The sequence below is a fragment of the Phyllostomus discolor genome, chromosome 6, assembly GCF_004126475.2.
Source record: "Phyllostomus discolor isolate MPI-MPIP mPhyDis1 chromosome 6, mPhyDis1.pri.v3, whole genome shotgun sequence".
Lineage (NCBI taxonomy): Eukaryota > Metazoa > Chordata > Mammalia > Chiroptera > Phyllostomidae > Phyllostomus > Phyllostomus discolor.
The window spans coordinates 19,124,530-19,151,522 of NC_040908.2; the positions used below are offsets into that span (position 1 = coordinate 19,124,530).

Consider the following 26,993-nt stretch of genomic DNA (forward strand, 5'->3'; position numbering starts at 1 on the left):
TGCACATACCAAAGCTAAATTTTCCTTAGCTTGTTTATTGCTATTCACTTGAAAGAAATACACACACACACACATATAATTAAGACTGCTTTTTGAAATCAAATGCATTTCCTGCCTTCTTCTTTCCTCAGTACTCTTACGACTAGCCTATTTATAGCCCAGGAAAGGAAAAAGCTCCACTGGAGGCAGGAAAACCAAGTTCAGAAAGAATGGGAGGAAGTGTGCCTGCCATTTAGCCAAACAACCTTTAATTCATTGAGCTCAAAGCTGAGCAGCTTCGCTGTTGTTGTCAAGCGTAAACAGCTTGCAAATTTGATTTTTTTTCCCTCTTCCTATTTTTGAACTGGATTTGGGCAATGGAGGTAATGACAGCATTTTAGAAGAGAGAACAGGAATCTCTAGGTGTTTCGACACGTGGAAGAGACACTTGTTAGGGGTTGGTGAAGTGGAAAGAAAGACGACTGAACAGAGAGATGAAGCTGAAATGATTCCACGCCTGGGAGGTAAGGTAAGTGTCCTCTTTAAGATGGTCCATTGTGTCTACATGCAGATCATGGAGCAGGATCTTAGCTGCAGACAGTGGGTATGACTTGAGGACAGACCCTCCTGCCACTTGTCGCTGAGCTTTGCTTACACCTCTGAAGCAATGTAGAAATCAGCCTCAATTATGAAATCTACAGTTTTTAACAATAATGAATATTTTTTAAAGGCAGCTGTTTCCTTAAGATAACTTCATCTCCTCTAAGTTTTCCTTTGTTTCATTATTACCAGGGTATTAAATAATATAAGTAATTTCATTGAAGATCATTTTTAAAAATAATTTCGGGGTATTTGCCAGCTTTTCTATCTTTCTTGAAGTGCTCGTTAATAATCCATGTACCATTTCTTTGATCAAGTACTGGCTTAGAACATTTACCGGGCTGTCAAGCGCAAATGAGCATGTTTGAAAAAATTATTTTAACTAAAATTTTAATTTTGTGTAGAGATGAAATGTTTTTTCTTTTTTAATACAAAGCTTCTTCTGCACATTCATTTCCAGACAAAGGAGAAGCTTTTAGAAGCATAAAACACAGTATTGAACAGCTGCAGCGATAAAAACTGTTCACAATAATTATTTACATTTAAGTTATTATCTCAAAACAGTCACTCGGCATGCGTTTTTCTGAGGGCCCTGAAAAGCGTCACTTGGTTTGGAAGTGAAAAGTCGAAATGGAATGGATGAAATCCGAGAAGAGTTGACAGTTGCCCCCAAAGACTTGAAAAGCTCCTGAGGGCATCCCAGATGCCTTTCGCATTCCTTGACATCAAAGGAGTGCGTCTGTCTGTTTAAATGATGCACCATATTTGCACCCACTGCTGATAGTATCCACATCTGGGTCCCGGAATAGCTTGATGAATGTCACCACAATGTTGAACAAAGGAGTATGGCCCTGGTGGTTTATTGAAAAGGAAGAACAGCAGGAAATACGTTGCTGTTATTTTGGCTTCTCCTGGTTTGAGATTGGTATGTTTAGAATCTGTCGTAAGATAGCAGAGCCAGAAGCCAGAGAAGTGGAGCCAGGCAGACGCTAACCGGCCCAGGAGGCCAAGGCTCGGTCTGTCTTAGTGTGGATGTCAGTGGCTGATTTCTTTCCTGGGAGAATCTAAAGGTTATTTTTTCTGATTAGTTAGTTACCATTTATTCCATGGAAGCGGCAGCAAAATATCAATATTCTTGAATAGAAAGAGCAATATTTTTTTAGCTCAACTCAGGTTGCTAAAAATAGAGGGAAATAAAATTAATCTGGACAAATATGCTGGATCTGAGGAACCAAAGAGAGCAAAGTCTTAGCACTTATTTCCAGGACAGGCAGGCGCTGCAGTGTCAGCTCTGCATCCACCTTATTATTTCCGCGGAGCCTGATCCAAGGCAACCTAATTAACTGCCGCTCCCCGTGGGTCCAGTGATTGCCGACAGCGAGCTTGTGAACACTGAGCTCCTTCCCCTCACAGTTTCAAAACAACTTTCTCATTGGACACATTTGTATGTTTCCATTGTGAGAATAAAAATATTTGAAATACTATTGAAGATGTAAATAACAGATAAAATTGTAAGTTACGTATTTTATCCCAAGGATGTATTTTTTCACTTTTAGAAATTCTTTCTGTTGTTTATTGGTTTCTAGATACCCACAGATGCTTATAAGTGTATCCATGCAATGCCAGTTATGTAAAATAGGTTTCTTGGGAATTGCTTCATAGTTTCACAGGTTTCTTGATGAATTGTCAAACTCCTGAGACTATTTTATGTTATTAGAATTTGGTAATTTGTGGAGGGGGAAAGGATATGCCATTTTTTAAAACTTCTCTATCAATTAAATAGAAATTTATGTTTTGGTTTCCAGCATAACAGCTATAATCATTATGTATATATAGGTTACATAGTATAGCCACCCCTGGCCCTCATGTTTAAATATAAGTGAAATCAGATTACTGAGGATATGTGTGAGATGGTGAGAAATTTGGATTGTCAGCAAATGAACTCATCGTTTGTAGGATGTGATGGAGTGGGGTGTAGGGAGAATCATGCCTAGGTCAGGCAGCCATACCTACCTGGCCTGAGGCTGTGTGGGGAGAGGCAATTGCATATTGATTTTCATGCCTGTAACCCCTTAAATCCAGATTATTGGCCTCTGGAGGTTTTTTTCCTATGCTTTCAGCCCCTCACATCCTGTATGACAGGTCAGCAACAGCACCGTACCACCAAATGGTGGCTTATTAAATTCTCCTACTTATAATACAATTACAGAGAACACAAGACATCCTATATAGGGAACCAAATGGATGAGGTAGAGAGTGAATACCAGATAAGAAAAGCCCGATCCAGGCAGGCTTCCCGGGAGTTGAGCTGGGCCTTGAAGGGCAGAAGGAGGTCTGATGGGAACAGGAGGAGGTAAGAGCATCCAAGACAAGAATGGAGCCACATGCCTGGGCAGAGACAGGAATGTCCTTGGAGGAAAGGACATTGTCTTTGTGTTGCTGGAGGAAACACAGAATTCCCATTTAGATGTGAATTTCAGATCAACAACATATACTTTCCTTTTTAAGTAAAGGTATGTTCTGCTGCACAGGTGTGTGTGAGGCCCATTGCATAGGACCTACGTACACAAAACATTGTTTGTTCATCTGATTCACATTTCCCCGGGTGTCCTGTTTTTATTTCCTGAATCTGGCAACTATTCCAGGGAACTGTGCGTCAGCCTGGCTTGACAGGAGCAGAGGCGCTGAGCATATGGGGCGAGGGAGAAGCATCTGGAGGAGGCTGGGGCCAGACCGGGATGGGACTGCAACACCAGACTGAGCAGTTCACAATCTAATTTAATGACACTGGGGAGCCACTGAGGGGTCTTGAGAAGGGAAATGACATCAACAAGGTCTGCCCATTTGAGGCAGGACTGGAGGGCAAAGAGAGCCCGCCTCCGAAGCTGGGGCGTTGGTGACAATAGAAAGAAACCAGATGGAGACACATTAGAGAGCAAATCGACTTGTTTTGTGAACTAATTGAATATGGTTATAGAAGGAGAGGAAGTATTGGAGAGGAGGATACATTTCCTGTCCATTCGAAAGAAACAGCCAATCAAAAAGACTGCAGCACATCAGGGAGTTAGTAAGGGAGATGAGGATTTTGGTTTCGGACATGTTGAATTTGAGGCAGGGATGGGATAATTAGGTGTACGTGATAAGTAGATAGCTGGAAATGGGAAACAGCTCCGGAGGGAGGCGAGAAGCAGGAATGACAGCAACGGGCCAACATGCATTGAGCCTTTACTGTATGCCAAGGCTTTTGTATCCACTCCATGACGTATGGCCACCGATGAGCAGTTCCCATTGCTGGCCACATTTTACCGATGAGAAAACAGGCTCGGAGAAGTTAAGCAAATTGCCCATGGTTACCTAGCTAGGGAAGGACAGATGGAAAAGGGAACCCAGGCGTGTATGGGGCCAAAGCCCTTGTTCCTGCCAGTTCTCAAAGAGAACCTACAGTTCTCTTTGAGAGTAGGTTGAGTACCTACTCTGGATTTGCTTTCTCCACCTGCAGATATCTAAGGGCACCAATTGCTCATGCTATAACCCAATTTTTAACAGGAGTACTGGTCTTTAGTTCCTAGTGGTAGCAGCCTTCAGAAATCTGTATCTTTTGGTTAATCTCTCTGATGAAAAAGGAATAGTTTATACACAGAGACTTTTTTTAATTTGTTTATTGCTGAGACTGGTTTTCCCCTTCAGTGCCTCATCTGCAATTTCTCCTCGTTTATTTGGTGACATAAAGATTATGCCCAAGAGAAAACCAAGGAGGGTGTTAAACTCCTCTCTCTGTCCCTGGCTGCCCTCTAGTGGCAGTACAAGGTGACAATGCTCAGCCCAGGTCAGGGACAGCACAACCTGCCACCAGAAGAAAGCTTCTTAGGAAACCGAGAGTTCGCAGAATCACTGCGAAATCATCTGTGGGCTCCTAGGTGGTTGGAGGCTAACTGTGCTAGGGGATTCTGATAGGGGACTTTGTAGCATACGTACGCCCTTAACAGCTGCTTGACCTGAAAGACGTTTTGAATAGACGGATTTTAGATTTATCTCAAACTCTATGGCCATTAATGGTATTTCACTTGCTGAGATCCAAGATAGTGGTTGAGTAGGTGGAAGGAAGGTGCACTCACCTCCTCCCAGGACCAAACTGAAATTACAACTGGAATATGGAGCAATCGACCTGAACAACCAACCAAAGACTGGGATTATGGAAGGGATTTACTGAGCAGAAAGGGCTGGCCCTGCTCCCACAGGAAGTGGCTGAGATTCCAGAGGGACATCTCAGCTGCGAAGGTGCCCCCTGGGGAGCATGGGGGCTCAACCGCAAGCCAGCCTCCCCAGTCCCGAGCGCCAGAGCCGGGAAGAGGAGCCCACAGTAACGTCCAGCTGTGAACATCAGCAGGGATTCTGAGCAGCAGGGAAAGATGAGTCTGCTAGAGACACAGGCGCCCTCTTTAAGGGCCAGCACACAAACTCTCCTTTGTAGCCACTCACCCTGGGCTCTGGCAGGGGGACAGCGAAGCAGACTTGGGTTTGCGGCTCTATCGGAGGTCTGCACAGAATCTGGGACAGACCCCATTGTGTGGCTCTAGGAAGAGTCACACAATGTCCATTTTCCCCTCATACTCCTGAATGGTGCAGAGCCCTCCCTTTACATGGCCGAATCGTGGTCTGTTTGGGCCTGCTGTACTCTGTTGGCCTCATGAGGATAAGTCCCTGAGACCCTGCTCTACCACAAAGTTTCCTTAGGGACCCGGCGGGGGGCAGCTAGCCTTGATGTACCCTGGGACTTTTGCTGAATGGCCTTAGACCCAGCACTGGCACTGTGTTTGAATCTGTATCAGTCAGATGAATACTACTCTGCCATACCTCATGACTCACTGAGAACCTACCTCATGCAACTTGAGCACAGCCAGAGGCAAATCTGGGGGTGCCTTGGGCCTTTTACTGACCTGCCTTGGGCTCAGTGCTGGTGGAAGCTGGCCTTGGTATGTAGCTTGGCTCTTCCCACACACACTCAGGCCCAGCAGAGAGAGCCACACACTGTGGATCGCTTTGTAGCTCCAAACAGGTTGCCCAGAGCCAGTCACAGGCAGCATCTGACACTGACCTGAGAGGCCCCAGACTAACACGCCCAGTGACAGGATTTGGACCACATCAGAGCAGGACCCAATTAGCCGTACAAGTGGCATGTCCAAAGGGAGACTGCCCCTGCTGGGGCAAATTCTGCTTTGCATGATCAGCACCTGCACAGCAGCTCATGCACTGTGGTCGGGCTGATCCCCACAGTCAGGCAGCCTAAGAGTTGACCCCACATACAGAAGGGCCGATAGCAATCAAGACTCAACTGCAACAGGAGGGCTCCCATAACCCATACAAAAAGACATTCCGGGATGACCTTGCTTGGGTAGAAAGGGAGACTGTGCTCCATGGGACACCTACTGTATAAGACCACCCTACAAAGATTGCAGTGATGCAGATCCTGGCCTGCAGAATCCATGTGTCGTGGCTGCAAGAGACAAATTCACATGGACTACAGAAGTCCTGTGGAGAAAAAGGGATGACATGGCTGCTCTCTAAGTGAGAGAGAGGGTCCTGACCCTGCCTGGACAGGTTTTTATTGCATTTCTGGCTACATTACATTGAGGATGGCCCTCATTTACTAGGCACAGGTTCGCTGTTGGTGATTACCTTTTACAGATAACAAAGGAGAGGATGTTCCTAATTACTTCAAAGAGAAGAATGCTGCAGACCAAGGGAAAAAGTGGTTGAACTGGTTACACTCCATCCTTGGGAGGTTTAGCTCAGACTTTAGGAAGTTGCAGTAAGCACTTGCTGCCTCAATTCAGGGTGAGGGAGTTTTAGCAAAGGCAAGCCTCATAGTGGCCTGGGTACAATGCAGGCCTGATTCCCCACGGGAAAACCTCTATGTGGGTGGGGCTCCTGTGTGCCAACTCACTTCCCACTGGCCTTTCTGAGTGCGGGCTGAGCTACATTCCCACACCACACAGAACAGCTCCCTATACTGGGATACATCACAGATCTATCTAATATGCAGACACAAATAGAAAGAGGCAGCCACAATGGGGAGACAAAGGAACATGACCCAAATGAAAGAACAGGAGACATCGCCAGAAAAAGAACTAAATAAAATGGAGGAAAGCAGTCTACCAGATACAGAGTTCAAATTAATGGTAATAAGAATGCTAAAGAAACTTAGGGGAAGAATGGATAAACTCAGTGAGAATTTAAACAAAGAGGTGGTAAGCATAAAAGAGGACATAGAAAGCATAAAGAGTTGGTCAGAAATGAATGCAGTATCTGAAACGAAGAATGCACTAGAGAGACTAAACAGGAGGCTGAATGGAGTGGAGAATCAAGCCAGCAATCTGAAAGACAAGGGAGCAGAAAACACCCAGTCAAAGCAGCAAGAAGAAAAAAAGAATGAAAAAAACAAGGATAGCCTAAGTGTAACAACGTCCACATCATAGAGGCACTAGAAGGAGAAGAGAGCAAGGGCTTGAGAACCTATATGAAGAAATAATGATTAAAAACTCCCCTAACCTGGTGAAGAAAAAAGATATACAATTCCAGGAAGCACAGAGAGCCCCAAGCAAGATGAACCAAAGAGGCCCACACCAAGACACATCGTAATTAAAATGGCAAAGGTTAAAGACAAAGAAAGAATCTTAAAGGAGAAATACAGTTAGCTACCTACAAGGGAGCTCACATAAGACTGTCAGCTGATTTCTCAAGAGAAATATTTCAGGCCAGAGGGGATTGGCATACAAAGTGATTAAGTTCAATCCCCAGAAGGGATTAAATACAAAGTGATGAAAAACAAGGACCTACAACCAAGACTACTCTACCCAGTAAGGCTGTCATTTAAAATTCAGGGAGAAATAAAGAGCTTCCCAGACAAGAAAGCTAAAGGAGTTTGTTACCACCAAACTAGCATTATGAGAAATAGTCAAGGGTCTACTTTAAGAAAAAGAAAGAAAAAGGAGAGAGAAGAGTAGTTATAAAGGATAAAATGACAATAAATAATACCTATCAATAATCAGTTTACATGTCAATGGCTTAAATGCTCCACTCAAAAAGACATAGGGTAGCTGATGGGATAAGAAAACAAAACCCATATATATGCTGTCTGCAACAGACCCACTTCAGAAAAAAGGACACACACAGACTGAAAGTGAAGAGATGAAAAAAGATATTTCATGTAAATGGAAATGAAAAAAAAAAAGCTGGGGTAGCAATCCTAATATCAGACAAAACAGACTTTAAAACAAAGTCTATATATAATAAGAGATGAATGAGAACACTATGTAATGACGAAGGGAGCAATCCAAGAAGAGGACACAACCCTTGTAACCATTCACGCACCCAATGCAGGAGCACCTGTGTATGTGTATGAAGCAAATCTTGATGAACGTAAAAGGAGAGATTCACCACACGTAGTCACGGTAGGGGATTTTAACACCTCACTGACGTCAGTAGGAAGATTGTCCAGATAAAAAATCAATAAGAAAACAACAGCCTTGAATGACACACTAGACCAGATAGCTTTGATTCATATCTTTAGAGCATTCCATCCCAAAGCAGCAGAATTTACATTCTTTTCAAGTGTATATGGAACATTTTCTAAGAAATATGTTTCACTAGTTTATCTTATTTGGAAGGCACATGTATGAAGTTTGGTTATTAAACTGTTAATGATAATGGGGGAAAGAAGGGGAAAGGTCATCAAGGACATGTATAAAGGACCCAAAGGGAGGTGGGATAGAGAGTGGGAGGTTGGGATGGGTGGGGTGGGGAAAGTGGTGGGAGGGAAATGGAGACAACTGTACTCAAACAACGATTTTTAAAAATTTTTTCTTTTTTTTAAAGATTTTATTTCTTTATTTTTAGAGAGGGAAGGGAGGGAGAAAGAGAGAGAGAAACATCAATGTGAGGTTGCTGGGGGTCATGGCCCGCAACCCAGGCATGTACCCTGACTGGGAATCGAACCTGAGACACTTTGGTTCGCAGCCCGCACTCAATCCATTGAGCTACACCAGCCGCACTTAAAAAAATTTTTAATGCACATGTGTGTCTTTATTGTCAAGAAAATGTCCTAGACCTTTTATTCTAAAGATGTGAAAATATAAAGCATATGTTTTAGTAAAAAGTGAATATCATTTACGAATACATCCTAAGGAAATATTCATAGATTGAGACAAAAATGTATGTAAAAGAATGTCTATCTATTTGTAACAGTCAAATTTTGGGCAAATATACAAAATAGGGAAATTGTTAAATAATATTTCATAATATGGAATTGTATATAGCCATTAAATTACATAAAAAAAGTTATTGGCATTGGAAACTATTCATTACAAATGTGAAGTGAAAAAGAAAAAGGAAAATTTATATACATGACATGATCTCATTTTCTTAAAAATAATATGTGTACATATGAAAAAAGTTAAGAACTAAAAATGTGTATACTGAAATATTAATAATAGGAATCTCTGGCTGGTGGGGCAATGACGATTTTATTTTCTACTTTGTCTCCAGGATAATATCTACTACTTTTATCACCAGGAACAAAAACCAGCTTGTTTTTAAAAAGTAGAAAGCAAAGCCCCAGTGCTGTCATTTCTTGCTGTCATGGCTGACAATCATGTTTGTGCTAATTCAACCCCATTTACAGCCTCTCTGCCCGGTAAAGAGCTGTATCCTGTTTGTGACAGCATAATTCATTGTAATGGAAAAGATTATGATGCACTAGCCTTGTCTATGACTTCACTGCATTCATCAGCGACAGGAAACAAAGACACACACACACTCTTTTTTTTCATAATTGTTTTAGTAATAATGGACAATTGGAGGAAATGAATGGCAGAAAACAATTATGTGTAGACAAGATGGTCAGCAAATCAGACTGGGAAATGCAATGGAGCTGTTTTCGTGCAGCAGTTTCAGAACACTACAAAGATATTATTGTTTTGTTCTCCATGTATTCCTGAAATCACTACTGTTTTTACCAACGGTGACCCAATTTTTTGCTGGCAGCAATGAGCCCCAATATGTTTTTAATTCAGGAATCTGGTAATCCCACATCAGGGCTTTGGTACTGAATTTTTTAATGCATATTAATACTCAGGGTTAATGTAAACTCTCTGTGCTCATGTTCAAGAATAATATTCCTATAATAATAACTAGCCACTTGTTGTGCACACATAGAGTCTTAAAAGTTTATGCTCCATTAAACTTCTAAAAAGTAAACTCATGTTTTTCTTTCCTGCAAAATAATTCCTAGTCTTCATTTTGGCAGCAACGGAGGGGGAACAAACAGCAAAAACCCAAAACAAGTGAATTCATGACTCATTCTCCAGTTTCCACGCGGTGAAATGAGCACAATCAACAACAGCCGAGATGAAAATGAGGGTTGTGCTATCCATTAGGAAGGAGCCAAGCAAGGCAGGTGTTCCACAGGCTAAGGTCACATTTCCCTCTTGCTTGTGTCCAAGACACTTCGCCTCTCTGTGGAGTACTATGAAAATCCTTTGGATGGGAGAACTGAACATGCAGGGGCTGCTTTAACCTTTAAGGCAGAGTCTCCTCTCATAAGCCTGATCTGGAGTACAATTCTGTAGCAGCTCTGACTTCCCATCCTGAGGGCCCCTTACTGGTCCTGCTCTCCACTGCCGAGGCCTCTAGGCCGGCGCCGTCCGAGAGAAGCGTGATGTAAGCCACAGATGTCAGCTGTGCATGCCATCTTGTATGTTCCAGGGGCCAGGCTGAAAAACAAAACGAAGAGGGAAAACTAATTTTAAGAACACAGTTTATTTAACCAATATATAGGAAACATTGCCATTTTAGCATGCAATTGATATAGAAGGTAATTAATGAGATATTTTGCCTTATTTTTTTTGTACCAAGTCTTTGAAACCCAGTGTGCATTTTACGATGACTACATACCGCAGTTCAGACAAGCCCCATTTCACGTGCTCAATATGTTCCGAGGCCTAGCGGCTGTTTTACTGGACGGTTCCAATCTAAACAGAAGAGCTATAGCACTACCAGTTACAAAACTAGCATTTGAAGTCTGGACTGTGAGGTTCTGCTACCTGTTCAAGACTCAGAGGCTTCTCCAATAGGATTCTGTCAGCCGGCCACTCTTACGTGTATTAACTAAAGCTGAATAATGGAAAGGATTGCTGAAAAACTGCCCACAAAGGATGGGCAGTTTTTGAGTTCTGGCCTATTCGAACAATCCAACTATTTATTTATTATGGATTCCTCAGTTGAGAATAAGGGTACTAGAAGTTTAAAAAAACACACAAAACTCCTCATTTTGAAATCTGGACTATGTGATTGTAAGAAAACTTGATTTTATCATGATGTATTCAAGTGACTTTAGACATAGAAATTGATTACATTATCCAGACTAAAATTAACTTCCAGGAAGCATTGTGGACATTGTGCTCTTACCCATACATACAATTTAGTCCAAAGAAAGAAACCTTTAGCCATTCTCACACACGCACTTCTGACATTGTGACCGCTTGCTGAGGTCTTTTCTGCATTCTGCATTGTCTTGTTTGAAGGGTAGGAAGTATGCTTCAGTAATCGTGTGTAACTACCCTGCCCTGGGGATTCTCATGGCAGTCAGCTGGAATGATAAAGATAGCCCTGTGTGCTAAATACGGAGCTACAAAAATAGAACTGGTGGAAGTGGATACAGCTAGGAGACATTGCAGGTCCTCACGGCCCCGCCGATGGCCGAGACCTGGAACAAGGACCCCTGAAGTGCTGGCAATGAGTCGCAGCCAGCTGGAACGACCGTATTTTGGGCTCATTTCTTATTCCAGCAGGTTTGGTTCTAAAGCCAGATTTAAAGCAGTCAGAAAATTATAAAATAAAAAAAAGTTAAAGACATTTAAAATGTAAATAATGACCACCCACTGCGTGATTTACAAATTGGTAGTGCTCCAAAGACTTGTTTTTAAGAATGTCCTTGGCCCTCTGAATTCACTTTTCATTTGTCCTGTGGAAACGCAGCCATAAGTAGTGACTAATACGTGCACCTAAAATAACATACGCTTACAATGAAGTTATTACAGTGTATTTACAATGTACTCACAATGCATTCTGTTAAATTTGTATCCCTCATTAAACCATTATAACTTATTATAAACGTGCATTACTAAATTATTAAAATGCATTGACAGTGAAACATGAATAACACACTGTTTCTCATTAATATATTATGCCATACATTAATACTATGTTACTAATTATGTTACATTAATAAGCTATTAATAATTAACCCAAACAGAAAAGGACATATTGAATCACCCTGCAACCTCCTTCTGTCCCAAGCAGCCAGCACCGAGCACTGGTGCAGCGTCTGGAAAGTGCCAGGTGCTACACCAGGTGCTGGGAAGAGCATAAGAGCTAAATTGTATTATTTTGTCTGTTAATGTTGCTAGGAAAGCAAGTTTTCTAGAGAAGAATGAGGAAATAGGTTGAATTCTTTTCTAAGGAGACTGCCTGATCTGCGTGACCCTTAGGTGGGGAGGAACTTCTCATTTCTCTGTCATTTTACTTCTAAGCTTTGGATCTGCCTTTTCCTTAAGGACGGTGTATCTCCAGTATTGTCTGTAGTGGGTAGCCATAGTTAGGAGCCTTTTTGAGTTTCCAAATAGGGTAAGATTTCCCTAAGCCGATTTGGGACACTTGGCGAGAAGTAGAAGAAAGGAAGGTGGAGAGAGAGGTTGTAATGCAAGAGACTATGTCGGTACATGAGACAGAAGGTCATGCACCTTCACTCAGTTCTCCTGAGGGAAGGAGGAGGGCGGGGCTCTAGGGCACCCAGCTTTGGGTCATTAAACCCGCCCCTCCCCCCAGCCCCTAGCCTGGGAAAAAGGAGGGGAGGGGTGGTGGGTGCCACTAGTCTTTCCGTGTAAAGTGTGCTTTCCAAGCCAGTTTTTTAATAGCTTCACGAGTGCCACTAACTGTTGGATCCTGCGTTTGTTACCACTGCCTTTTCTAATCACTCGGGAATGAGGAGGGGGGACAGAGTCAGGCATTAACTGGCCCTCAGTCAAGTTCACGAGATCTGGGTTGAGTAATGGTTACATTTACTCACCAGCAAGAGAATTCAGGGACATACAGGCGAGTCAGGACAGGTGTGTAGCCCGAGGAACGAGAGTCTGGGCCAGGAGAACAATGTACTCCTGGGACTTACCTCTTCCAAACGCGTTCCTGTGACTTCTTCTGGCAGGGACCTGGGGTGTCCCTCTGGGTGGCCGTGCCACCTGCTCTCAAAGAGGCACACCGGTGCAGCTTTCTGTACCCGACCCCACTGTCCTCCCTCCCAACCGCGTACCCCCTCCCTCCTCCAGAGCCTCTCCCGATGATTTCTCTGGCTTGTAGGGCATTCGCTTTAAAACATCCATGTTTCCTCTTTGCCACAGAAAACTATAACCCCATCCACCTGAGCCTGTTGTCCCCTCTGATATATTTAATCACACGGTGTTTAGTTTTATTTCTTTCATCTATCCAGCCATTGTTGTCTCTATAGTTAATGTTCCCAGGTGTTTCTTGTCTCATCGACTTAATGATAAATTCCTTGAGCCATGTTTTGTGCTTTTAAAAAAATCCTTCTGGAGCTCAGAGAAGTGTCATGTATGATGGCCAAAGAGTGGAAACAGCTCAAATGTCCATCCACAGATGAATGTAAGAAGTGAGCATACTTTATATTCCTTCAGTACATTCTGGGCTTCTAGAGTCCTTTTCTGATACATGATTTCATTTGCCGTCCAGAAAAATGCATGAGACAGATATTGCCATTCCCACTTTGTTGATTGTTAGGGGGACTCATAATGGTGATGTGATGGATTCAATATCCCTCAACGAGGTGAAGTTGGAGCTGGCACAAGAAATCCGGTCTTTTGATTCTTAATCTGATGCGATTTCTATTTCAGCATCTCAGGGATCAGGCTGGTATCACAGGTGCCTAGGTAACAGGACTAGGAGGGGCATTGGGAGATGCTGTTTCCAGGCAAGGACCACATTCAGTCTCCTGGGGTCCAAGCACAGCCCCTTGCACACGGACCCCAGCAGCGTATAAAACCGCCCGAGGCTGAGAGAGGGCTGCCGCCAGGTGCACAGCCTGGAGGAGCCACGTGGGCTCCTTTTGGAAAAGGCTGAAGAATTCACTTCTGGGAAGAAGTCTCCATCTGTTTTCCAGACAAGATTGATTAGAACCACCCATCTCATGTTGCAGATTCTGTGGAAAAATGGGTGAATTGTCCCGTGTGGCCTGGGTAGGTTTAGCTCATGTTTCTCAGAGCTTCCAGACCCCACCGTGCAGGGAAGGCCCCTTGGCCGTCAGACCCCTTCTAGGGAAGAGGAGCTAGGAGGCCCCTGATGGGAGCCCACCCCCCTCCCCGCCGAGGGCCTCAGCGTTTTCTGCAGGCCAGCTGGGCCTCAGTTAGACAGCCTCGCATGCATCCCATTTACCATTTTGCTGAAGTCACAGCAGGGAAATTTCATTTCTCTTTGCCAGTTCCCTTCCACTTCCCTCCCCCTCTCCCTCCCCACCGCACCAGTCCCCTTTGTTATTTTTGGTAAAGAGGACTTTCATTCCGTTAATTTCAAGGCTTCAGAGAAGCAGTAAAAAGAGGCAGAGTAGGGGAGAGGTATCTGGTCCTTTTATCTGTGTGCACGCACATGTACACATACATGCACACACACGCGCGCACACACACACATAGGTACACACAGCCCACACACCAGTGCAGCTGAACTGATTAAAAATAGATCCATGTTTCTGTTTGCTATTTTGTTGACATAAGAAAGGCCCAAACCTGTGCAGAATTTTTATGAGTTTATTTGAGCCACAGCGATGATAATTTTCAGGAAGCAAAATCCCAATGGACTGTGAAAACGCTCTGGAGAATGGCTTTGGCAGCTTATTTTATCTCTTAGCATCAAAGAAGGAGCTGTGAGGAGGGCTGCATGAACTCCACTGGTGGTAGATCAAGGGGGTGGGAGAGAGCAAAGTGGAGAAATCGCTGAGATTCGATGAAAAGCAAAATGGAGAGAAACTGGGTGCTTTTACACAGTTGGGTGAGGGCTAGTCAACATCTCGGCGCACAGAGAGGGGATGTGCGCAAGACAGCAATGAGGAGCTCCACGGCTCGTGCTCTGACGCCAGGTGGTTTTACCCGGAGGGAGCTAGGAAACAAGAGGACTCTGACATTTCAAGGTGTGTCATCTTAGATGCAAAAGGACTGTAGACGGGCTCACTGAAAGACAGACCTTTGTCAGGGAAGCCACCGGCCCAGGACAGGACTACCCGCCATGACTCCCTTCCAATGAGGAATTTTTACGTTCAGACCATCATGAGTGGTTACCTTTGCTCTCTTGAGTTTGTCGGGCCACCGTGCAGGCCTCCCCTGAGCTCGTCGGGTTTAGTGTGTGGCCCTTTTTTTTGTCCACAGCTGAATGATCGTCTCTGCATTTTAATGGTGAGGTCAGACAATCCACATTAGTTGTGGGGATTGAGGTTAATAATGTCATTTTCATTTTGTATTATTATTCTTTTTCTCCCCTCCCCTGCCTTCTTTTGGATTTTTCAAGTTTTCTTTATTCCAGTTTCTTTCCCCGAGTGTTTTGGAAGTTTTGTAATATATTCTCTTTTAGTGGCTACGCTTAAAATAGGAATTTTATTGAACAACATCTAATGTTAATTTCTTCATATTGACACCTACTGTATAACTTGAAGATCTTAGAAACCTTCAGTTCTGATTTTATTCTTCCATCCTTCTTGCTATCACTGTTGAAAAACTTAGCTCCACTTTTTAAACACAATGTTGTGGCGGTACAATCGACGTGTACTAAATGGCACATGTTAAAAGTGTACACACATGTGCATCCATGGAGTCATCGCTACACTCGTGCTAACCAACAACCACTTTAAAAAAAGCAGATCCAGCTCGCACAGGGCATAACTGGTTGCACGTTACCAAGGTTTGCTGGTTCTCTGCAAACTTGTTTTACCTAAGAAGTTCTATAGCTTCTGGACAGAAGTAACTGACAATCATTCATCCAAGTCCATTGGGCACTGTGCTAAGTGATTTCCATGAGCTATTTCTCAATGGCCCTTAATTTTTAGTTATGAAAACAGTATGGGTTTATCATAAATGAATGTACTCAATGAATGGGTGGAAAAGGAAGGACCTGGGACTCTTGTAACCCTCTTCTTTTCTTCCGGGTGGATGTGTATTTATAGACGGCCCTGGAATACACGGCAGGTGTTTTCTGGGCATCTGAAGACATACATGATTGTAATAAAGGTGGCGATATAGGCTTAGTGGGGTTTGTTTGTTTTTGTTTTTGTTTTTGTTTTGGCTTAAAACAATACTTCTGCACAACACTTTTGCAGCTTGCTTTCTTCACTTATGACATCAGCTGTCTTCCCATTTCCTCTTTTTCATGGCTCCATATTGCTGAATGAATGCATCCTATTATTTTGATCCATCTCCCCTTATTTTCAGGGTGTTTCCCTTTTCTGTTTTTATTATAAGGGCACACGTTGAATTTGTCTGATATCCTCGTGCACTTACTGAACCTTTTTTGTGGGATAACACCCTGGAATGCAGGGCATTATGTCCAACCCACAGAGCCACCTTTGAGTTGGGCACTGCAAGTGAGGATTCTGTACCTAGAGGGTTAAGTGAGTGGCTGCTTGGGGAATGCGAATCCTGGTTTCCCAGTGTTCCCACGTGCCAACAGGCTTACCACTCACCACGCTGCCTCTGCTGCTAGTCTGAGAAATGGTTTTTACAAAAAGATAATTAATGTTGGAATTGTCAGGAGGATTGCTGGGGGTTTCCAGTTCATAGTAGTTCTCTGGAATTAGAATGCTGGGACATATTTCAGGCAATTTCTATTTTCACCTGGCCCCTCTGCTGAGGACATTAACAGGAAAGTTGAGGGGCTATTTTTAGCAGGTTACTTCTAAGCACCCTGGGAGGCTGCGAAACCACCTCTCCCTGAACAGGGAGGCTGGGGATTGCTTGCCCACTGCTTTGTTCCAAAGGAAAAGACACAGACCATCTGGGCCAGTAAGTTGGGTCCAACATTGGACTCATGTTTATTTTATTTAACAAACGTGCGCTTGAATTGTATGAGTTGACTTTGGGTTGGTTGAATGCCACTTTTCCTGCACTCAGGCGTGCACGCGTTTCTTGCAGCCCTGTGATGAGTGGCTTCCTAAGACAAAGAATGCTTTGATAATGTGAACACATTTCCTTTATGCTGAAACGTAACTTATTTTTTCTTTTCTTAAGTCAGAGAACCCTGTGCTCAGTCATTTGTGTCTTCGAGTATGTTGGCTGGCTTAGCGTTATTAGTTAATGGTAATGGGGAGTATATGTTGTTAAATACATAGGCAAATAGAGTCCAGCTTCTCACTTCAGAGTTTCAAACCAAATAGCGTGTTCAAGTGGGATAATTTAGAAGAGGTGATTTTAGGTGAACGCCCCCAGCCAGAGGACCGCAGCTGTGGACATGGGGGTCCTCCTCATCCCTGTGTTTGGATTGCGGGGCCCATTCCTGCTTCACTGAGGCGGGCTGAGGAAGAGAGGGCTCGTCGGTTCCTAATCCTCAGTCCAGGAAACAGATGGACACAAGGGAGGCTGTGACCGACCTTTTTCGCGCCAGCACCAGGACAAACTTAGAGAGTACGATAAAATACTTTCAGTGCAGTATTACCACTTTGTGCTTTATAACATCGATTCACATGTGCCTATACACTGAAAAATTAATCAACAAGTGATTCTACCACTGGAAAGGCCTTTAGAGTTCACAGAATTTTGAGTGTGTGCCGATCCTAAGGATTAGCTGGGGGAAACGCGACCCACTTTCCATGTTGACAAGTTTTAATCAGTCTGGCTTCAGGTGCTTTGATCTTGGAAAATGTTATTATTCTACATGAAAAGCAAGCAAGATTCAACACAATTAGGTTAATATACCTAGTGGGATATCATTCTGAAATGACTTTTTAGTGTGTCTCATTATAAAGTTGATGTTTATCAGTCTTGGGACGGCCTTGACCCTTGCATTGCTCTTAGTTTAGTTTTGGGAAAATACCTGAGCACGTGTAGCACCATGAATAACTTTGCACCCCTATTACCCCCTGTTCTGGAGTTCCAGTCTGCAGAAATAAAAGCCCTAGAAGCTAAAGATATGTGTGCAAAGATGTTTACTGCAACACTCTTATGGAGGCAAAACATTGGGAGCGCCTTAAGTCATCACACTGTGGAGGTGCACGCAACTATTAAACCAAATACTTTGCATCTATGTTATGGTCTTGGAGCCCATATATGTGACCGTGATACATTGTTAAAGGGGAAATATCTAATAATACATTCCTTTTTAAATGGGAAAATAGAACCTCATACATACATGTATATATGAGATACATTTCTCATAGAGGTATGTTATCTCAGCAAGATGGGAATGAGCAGGAAAGAGGGGTTAACATTTCTCCTGGTATGTATGTCTCTGTCTTGTTTGACTTGCTATAATGAGCATTATTGCCTTTTAAATGTAAATATCTCATCAAGTAAAACACACACACACACACACACACACACACACACACGAGTCCTGCTTATTTTGTGACAGGAAATAAGGCTACATTTCAATGTGATAATGTGGTTATGCTGATCAGTAGAACATATATATTTTAACCTAATTTATAGGTATTTGACTACCTATGAAGCCTCAACATTTAGGATGGTATTTTTCAGCTGTTTTAGCCCACGCTCCCTGTGCTGATTTCTCACTACACGTGTTTACCTCCAGCAGCCAAGAAGCTTTGTGGAGCTCTGACCTCCTGTGGTTATACTAAAGGAATACAACACCCACCTCTCGGTTCTGACCCCTCCCCTCCACTGGCCCCGCAGTTTGAGAGTTTTAGCACAGCTTAAATCAGTCTACGGCCTTCTGCTAGTAAGAATGGCAATCACAAAGATGAGCCCTGAGAATAAACACTTCTTGTTTAATTAGAACATGAAACAAATTGGAAATTTCTCTACCATTTTTTTTACTGTGCTTCTAAAAATGTTTCTTCGTTTACCTCCTGCTGATCTGCAAATAAGAAAATCCTGTTGCGAGAATGTGAGATACTCCTTCCTCAGGCGGGTTCCCACTCTGCCTGCGGCTGCCTCTGTGTTCCCAGGAAGTCATAAAAAGGAATACCTTATCCAGTGGCCTTCTACACACGGGGCTGTGAGTAATCCCACGGCTGAGGCCACGAGGTTGAGCAAGTACAGTGTGAGTCAGTCACGGCCGTGTTTAATGAAGTATATATAAAGGATATGGAAATGAGATCAGAAGCTCAGGTCTCACAGAGTTAAAACCTAACAACACTAATGTTTGGGTTAGAACTTGAGCAAGCAGTTTGGCTGTAAGGATGAGAAAATGGGACTCACAGTCAGCTTGCTGGGTTTGGATAATATGGTAAAATGAAGGCAGAATGATTAGGGAGAACATATACAATTATGCACAATTTTGAGCAGATGGGTTTGGTCTCAAACTAATATGGCTGTTTTCTAATTCCAACCATGGTGTAAAAATTCATTCATTCATTCATTCATTCTGAAAAGTGTATGCTGGGCATCGTCTTCCAGCCAAGGCCAGGGAGGCTGTGTGTGGACCCAGTGCCGCTGAGCAGACTCGGAAGGCTGGTGCTGAGTGAAGCAGCCGTAGGGGGTGGGAAGGAAGGGGGGGGTCCATCATTCACGAACAGAATAAGAAGATTTAGAGTTTCTAAGTCTGCCTTTCCTATGAGTCCTACAAGACCTAGCTGCACCCCACCTCATGCATGTTGCTACCCCACTTTTCAAGGAAAAAAATTTTGACTATTTTCTTTTGCCTCATTTATCTCTGAATCAGCTTTGTATTTTCAGCTTTGATATAGTAATGGTGCCAAAGCTTGAATAGAAGGGAAAACTGCCCTTATCTTCTAAATACTAACTGATTCTTAGAAAAATGCACAGAGAGAGCCTTGGGGATTTTTTTTTTCCTAAGCAATTTTTTCGAGAACTAAAAGACTTCTGGAAACAGCAGTGGCATTTTAGAAGCTTTAGATTCAGATTAACGTTACCACTAGTCTACCATTTATAGGGCTGAGATCCTCACAGATTAATAAAAATTGCTGTCAAATCAAGGTGCTAAAATAAAACTATTAGGGGAGTAAGTTATTATGTAAGTAATTATGCTAAGTAAGGTGCTTCGCCATGAAACTAAATGTTCCTTTTCATGTTTTACTGAATGCAACTTCTGCTAGAAATCCTACTTAATCTAAGAAGCTGATTAGGTAGAGGGAAAAATGCTGCCATAAAGATGAATTGAAATGAACTCGATTAAGTTAATGCCATTATACTAATATGTTTTGTGTTATGTAATGGGTTTTTTAAAAAAGTAAATGAATTTTACAAAGAGGAAGAAAGAAAAGAGAGAAGATAGAAGACAGGAAAAAGAAAATAAAAGCAGAAGTCTATTTTCAATGTGGACAGACTTGTCCAGACATTTGGGAGTCTCTCCAGAGATGCTGAAGCAAGGAGAGGGGCCTGGGGTGAGGAGGCACCTTCTGCAGAGGCTGCCCTGGTAGGGGCTGTCTGCCTGGTCCATTCTTTTTATTCTTATACAGCCCGCCTCCGGTTTATGAATGGCTTGCGTTCCAAAGGCTCCCATGTATAGCCGTTGTTTGGAACTCAGCATGTGTTTGACCCACAGAAGGTGTCATCCCCAAGAACAATGTTGCAAATGCTGCTCAGGTGATACCAGACTATCACCTGCGGAAGTGTCGCCTGTTTGCCATGGTTAGTAACGGGGAACTACTGTTGTCATGCCAATAAGTAAAGCCCCAAGCGCACTAGCATTGACTTGACCGTGGTGCTTGAGGGTAAGCAGGTTCAATTAGAAAAGGATGAGCCAGAGTCTATGACAACGTTTGTGGCTACTAAATCATTCTGGGGGTAAATGTGAGGAGTTTGGGGTCAGGCAAGCTTGGGTCCACACCCATATTTCTCTCTTTCGAAGCTGCTTACTAGTCGTGGGCAGGCTTATCCATCTCAGGAAGGTCACCTGGGGGTGACAACAGTGTCTCCTTGGATCACTGTGAGGAGAACGAAATGAGCATCGGGCACAGGCGTTAGGTCGTTGTATGTTATTAATAACATATTAATGTAGTATAATAGTAATAGGTACAAGTATTAATATTCATATCTATCATAATGCTGGTTGTTATGATAAATGATAATTATTATTCCTTATACATGGCTTCTGACCTGTCCCACTTTTCTCCCAGAGAGATTATAAACTTGGAGAGCAGGGATATTTGTCACCTACTTTGGTAAATCCCCAAATGCAACATACGTCAAACCAGACACTATATTTTTTCAGGTATTGACAACGATACGCTTTGTTCAAAGGCTTGAGAAAGGAAAAACTCTACTCTCTGATTATATCAGAACTTCCTTCTGTGTGCTACAGGCATGTCCCTAGTGCTTGTGGCAGGGTATTCGGGCTCATACGTGGTTCAAGGGGATGGACAGGGGGAGGAGGAGGAGAGGAAATCCTCCCTGATATTTAGACAGATGTTGAAAGAAGAAAGGAGAAAGAATAAAAAAATGTGTGTGTATCTGAGAAAGTGATGACCAGGCAGAATTTGCTGAATGAGAGAAATTAGAGAGTAATGTGTAAAAAGTCCCCTGAGAGAAAAGGCACTGTGATGTGGAAGTTAGTACCTCATATTGACCAGCAGGTGGCGTGTCACCAACTTGGAGCAGCTTGTTTGGAGTTAGGAACAAGGTGGATGGACACAAACCTGCAGTAGTCAGGGGAGGTTGGTGCTATCTGACCATGTGTGCCTGGTTTGGGTAGATACGATTTGGGAATTTCTGCTGAAGGGAATGCCTCAAATAGGCACCAAGGCCCATCAGGACATCTCTGAGAAATTGAATTCAGGGTACTCAAGAAAGATCATGCTACCCCCGTCTTCCTGCGTCCTTTTACCCTGATATTTCCACCCCTTCCGGTGATTTGCTATCAAATATTGGGCCCAGGACCAGAACATTGAGGCAGTGTGGAGGTAGCGTCTGGCTTCGTTAATGGATGGCCAGGCTTTTCTGCTCGGAGTCCTTTTTTTCTTGATCACATTTCTCCTCAATGTCTTCCTCTTCCCCCTTTTTGTGTAGATGGTGAAAGTACTTAAGTGTGATTGTAGGGCTTTTCTTACCTAAAAAAAGATCTCAGTTAAAAATGAACAGCCAATACCCATTTATCAGAGAGACAGTAGAAAAAAGCTGATGAGCATACAAAGGGGAAAACACCAGTATGTGGCCCCAACTCCCAAAGATAACCACTATTAGACATTTGAAACATGAAATGTTTCAGACTTTTACACGTGTTGACAAATTTTCTTAGGAAAACTAGGTCATACTGAATTAACTTTTGTAACTTGTGTTTTTCACTTATAATCTGTTGAGTATTTTTCCATGTTAATATAGTTCAAACATTTTATAATGATGGCAAAGTGCTACTTCTTATAAATATATTATAATCTATCCCATTACTTGTGGCACATAGATTGTGTCTAATTTTTAAACAGTATAAACAATGCTGTGAGAAATATTCTTATACCTGTGAAAATCCATACTATACTCTTGGGGTATATTTCTAGAACAAAAACTTATGAACCAAAAGGCATACATATTTTCAAAAGCTTTTGCTAACATATTACAAAATTTTCCTCCTTACATGTTGCACCAATTTATACTCTTGCTAGCAGAGTATAAAGGTGCCATTTTCCAAACCTCCTAGAAACATCAGGAATTATCCATTTATTTTTGTCAAGTTTGGAGGTAATATATGGTATCCTATTGTGTAACATATATTATTTTTAGGATGCTAAAGTCTTTTTAGTATGTATACTGGTCCATTATATTTCTTCTAATATCTTTTGCCCAGTTGTTAATTATAAATACTATTTATATGGTGAGACTATTAACCCTTTCCCATATAGGCCTCAGTTTTAAATCTTATTTCGTCACTTCCGATTCAATTTTGGTTATGGTAGGGTTATTTTTGATATACTTTTTATATTTTATTTAAATATTAAAAATTCCTTTATGGTTTTTGCTTTGGTGATCATCATTAAAATAAATTTCATGATAAAAATATTTAATCATGATTAAAATTTGGAAGATTATTTTAAAATCACAACTGTTTCACGTTTGCATGTGGTTTTATTTTCACATTTAACTCCAGCCCACCAGTTGCTTTGCATACAGTGTGAGATATAATTGCCTCTTTATTTCTCATGGTAATTAACTATTCAGCCAGTTATTGAATAAGTCATTTTCCCCCACTGGGTTTAAATACCGTATTTAACAAGTAAACATTTTAATATAGTTCCTGTATCTATATTTCGGGGCTTTCTGTGCTGTTCCAACACGCTCTGCCTCTTTTGACACCGGCATCACACTTGCACTTTTTGAAGGTTTCAGCCTATTTCATACCTAGAATCCCCTCCTTGTTGTTTTCTAAAATTTTCTTGGCCATTCTCAGTTTTTTAAAATTCTTTCAAAGAAACTTCAGGATTTCTTTTGTTGCCTGTTTAAAAAATCTCTTTGAGATTTCAACCAAAATTTGATTATATTTATAAATTAAATTAGGGGAGAACTGACACTTTTACAATGTCGAGTTTCAATCCTGGAGAACTGTGTAACTCTCCATTTATTGAAATGTTTTCTCAGTAGAGTTTTATTCATTTTTTAAATATTTTATTCACTTTTTTGTTATTCCTAGAAATCTTGTTATTGTTGTTGCCATTATGAATGAGATTTTTTTCCATTATGTTTTTAAACAGTTTTTTGGCTGTTATATGGAAAATTCTATGAATTTTGTGTGTTTGTTTTGTAACCTCATCTCACTGACATTTCTAATTATTCTGTATTTAGAGCATTAAAAAAAGTTGATTCTACTGAGTAAATGATTGCAACATGTACAAGCTAGATAATTTTGTCTCCCGCTTTCTCACAATTTTTCTTTAGTTTCTTTTTCTTGTCTGGTTGCAATGGCTCAGATGCCCAGAATGGCGCTGACTGGTGGTAGTGACAATGAGCATCCTTTTCTTGCTTCTGATTGTGTGTTCACTTTGCTATAAATAAATTTAACATGCTAAGAAAATTCTCCTAACTCCATTTTATTAATTTTTAAAAATTAATCTTGAATTTTATCAAAAGACTTTTTAAGACTACCTATTGTGCTAATTCAAATTTTTTCAATTGACTTATTTATGTCATTATGCTAATGCCTTCCTTAATATTGAGATGTTTTTACATCTCTAAGGTAAACTGTGTTTATTATATGTGCGGTTAGTCTGTGGCTTCCTTTATTATGCTGTATCAGTTTGTTTTAAATCACAGATATTATATTAGCTTTTTGTTACTTTTGTCCACTTGAACATTTTATATAGTTTGGAAATTATGTGTGGTGTAAAGATCAGAGAGAACTTGATTGTGCAAGTAATTTGGACTAAAAACATTTCTTGGAAACACTTTCTCAATAACTTTTATATTTTTCCATGATTATTGGCCTGTTGTTTTTCAACTTCTTGGGTCAGTTTGCCTCTAATTAACTCTTTTGGCTCTGCCCACAATATTTGATATGTGATTTTCTCATTAGTAAAAAGCTTCTAAGCATCCTATAATTGCTTTTTTGATTTCTTCTCCAATCAGTGAATTTTTTAAAAAACGTGTTATAAAAATTTTCCTAGAGCTTGGCTCCTTTTTAACGTAAACTTTTGTAATATTTTATAGTCTTATTACAGTGTAGCCATAGAACGAAGCCATAATTTTTTGGGGGGGAGGAATTACTTTAGATTTTTGGGTGGCCTAATATCAAATCAGTTTTTGCAAACTTGTATGTTTTCCTAATGGAATAGGCAGAAGATCTTCCTCTTTAGTCATTCACTGTTTTTATTCAGCATTGGTTCAGCTACGTGTCTCCTCCACATCAGGCACTGTATGAGCCATGGCGAGAAATAAAACGAGTAAGTCGTAAACGTTCCCTGAGATTGCCAAAACTTAGAAGGAACGTGGACGGACGAAGACCTACTTATAATACAGAGTAAGAAATGTAACAGCCGTGGAACGTATTCCAGCCCAGTCATAGACTGGGAACACCAAGGTGCCTAGGATACCACCATGGCCCCCGAGAAGCTTTCAGTACAAAAATGTAAAACAACAACAACAAACAAACAAGCAAAGATAAATTGAAGCCAGAGACAGGGCTCTTTATTGGAGGCAAGGCAACCAATTGGGAAACCGCTACGTCATTTGGTGATAAGTGAAGGCGTGCGAGAGACGTCAGAGACCAGACGGAAGGGAGGGGCTGTGCGTGTTTAAGGGCAGGAAAGAGAAAAGTCCCCATAGGAAGCTGAAAGAGGTAGGAGCAGAAATTTCTTTTAAGATTTTATGTATTTTTAGAGAGAGGGGAAGGGAGAGAGCTAGAGAAGGAGAGAAATGTCAATGTGTGGTTGCCTGTTGTGTATCCACAACAGAGACCTGGCCCACAACCCAGGCATGTGCCCTGACTGGGAATTGAACCAGTGACCCTTTGATTCATAGGCCGGCACCCAATCCACTGAGCCACACCAGCCAGGGCAGGAGTAACATTTTAAGAAGCCACAAGAGAATATTTAAGGACTGCTTGGTGAGATGGGTCTAATGCAGCCAAGAGGACGAGGAGGGAAAAGGCCAAAAAGTGTCCAAAAACCTTGGTCTTTGGAGACTTGGGGTGTTAGTGAAGTGGGAAGAAGAAGCCAGACCATCAGCAGGTTGAGGCTTAACTGGGATGAGAGACAATGGAGACAAAAAGTATTTCTCCAGAAGCTTAGTTGTAAAGGGAATGAGTGGGTTTGGGCATTAATTGTAGGAGCAAAGGAGCAAAAGTGATTGCTTTTAGGACATAGCAATGTGAGCATGATTAGGTATTAAGGAGGGTAAGTGGACAGGGAGAGAAGGCATTGTTGGAGGCGGGGTCCTGAGCGGGTGCGGGGCACAGGGTGAGACACAAGCCCGGGGCTGAGGACTTCTGGCAGGAGGAGAGCCCCTCTTTCTGAGTCGAAGGAAAGGATTGGTACCTGCAGGCGGTCTGGGCAGAGAGGTGGGGTCGATTGTTCTGCAAGGCTGGAAGAGGGTGTCTTTGTCCAGCCTTCTCCAGCGCTCTTGGGCCTGTTGGAAGGGTCCATGGTCTTGGTCAGCATTGAGAGTTGGCTCTGGTGGTGAGATCAGGATCCATCCCACCCTCTCAGCCAATAGAACGAGAGACTCTATGTCCCGAGGCCGCTATTCCTGTGGGTCATCGAAGGATTTCAAGAAGTCTCTCCTTCACCATGTGGTATGAAATGGATTGTGAGCATGATTAACACAGTCAGCAGCAAATAACATGATGCATGGATGCCATAAGTTCACAAAGTTTCTGTTGCTGTAAATGCAAAGTATATATAAATCAAGATAATATTTCAAATCTTCATAGGCCTCCTTTCCTGTTTCTGAATGATTGGTCACATCAGCACATGAGGAGAAATGTTGTTGATGGTAATGTACATTTCAACACACTATATTTTAATATCTGTAGCTTATTTCTGTTACTAACTTTGAACCCTTAAAAAGGGATATATTTTGAAGCTTGCAAAAAAAATTTTCCATTTGCACCATGGGCTCTCATGTGTTGATAACAAATTAGTCCCTTGAAAGAATGGCTTGATGGAGTTTTTGGGGTCTTTTTCTGTAATTTTGGAAAATTTTCTGGTTTGATAAACACTGTAAATAATTATAGGACAAAACCCAGATATGAAAAAAATGCCCCCACAGGCTCCTTTGTTGAGTAAGATCTCACTTATTAAAAATCAAGGTTGACAGTTTGACAGGTTCGTCATGGTTCAGAAATCCCCTGGGGCATTTTAACCTTTTAAAACTGTTGAGATGTTCATGTTGCCAAGTGAACTGACTCTCATATCTGCACACTACCCTGCTCGGGCACTGATTTGGGAAAGTGTCATGGTTACTACACCAAGAAGTCAGATAGTGCACCAGGTCAGGTACTATCCAAGGTCAGGGAGTTGAAGGGTTTTCCTTAGAGAGGGGGAAAATCAGCTGGGGTGAGAAGTACGAATTCAACAAAGCACCCAGGGTGGTTCATCACCTTGTGAGCAGCCGGGGTGGGTCCAACGTCCCAGCACACCACAGGGGGCAGCAGCACACCTGTAACGTGCTGTCAGTTCCACTCTCATACCTCCGGGGATAATCTCAACAGCTCTGCTCTACCCCCAAAGGTTGGCACAGTCCTACAGC

General features: G+C 42.1%; 1 protein-coding gene across 2 annotated transcripts in view; it reads left to right on the top strand.

Annotated features, from left to right (window-relative positions):
* The first annotated feature begins 245 nt into the window (after nucleotides 1–245).
* The window catches only part of RASGRP3 (RAS guanyl releasing protein 3), a 101,274-nt gene continuing 74,526 nt past the window's right edge, over nucleotides 246–26,993 (top strand). For both annotated transcript variants that reach the window (XM_036027843.1, XM_036027846.1), the window contains exon 1: nucleotides 246–508. The gene's annotated coding sequence lies outside the window, so the exon portion shown is untranslated. The remainder of the gene's footprint in view (nucleotides 509–26,993) is intronic.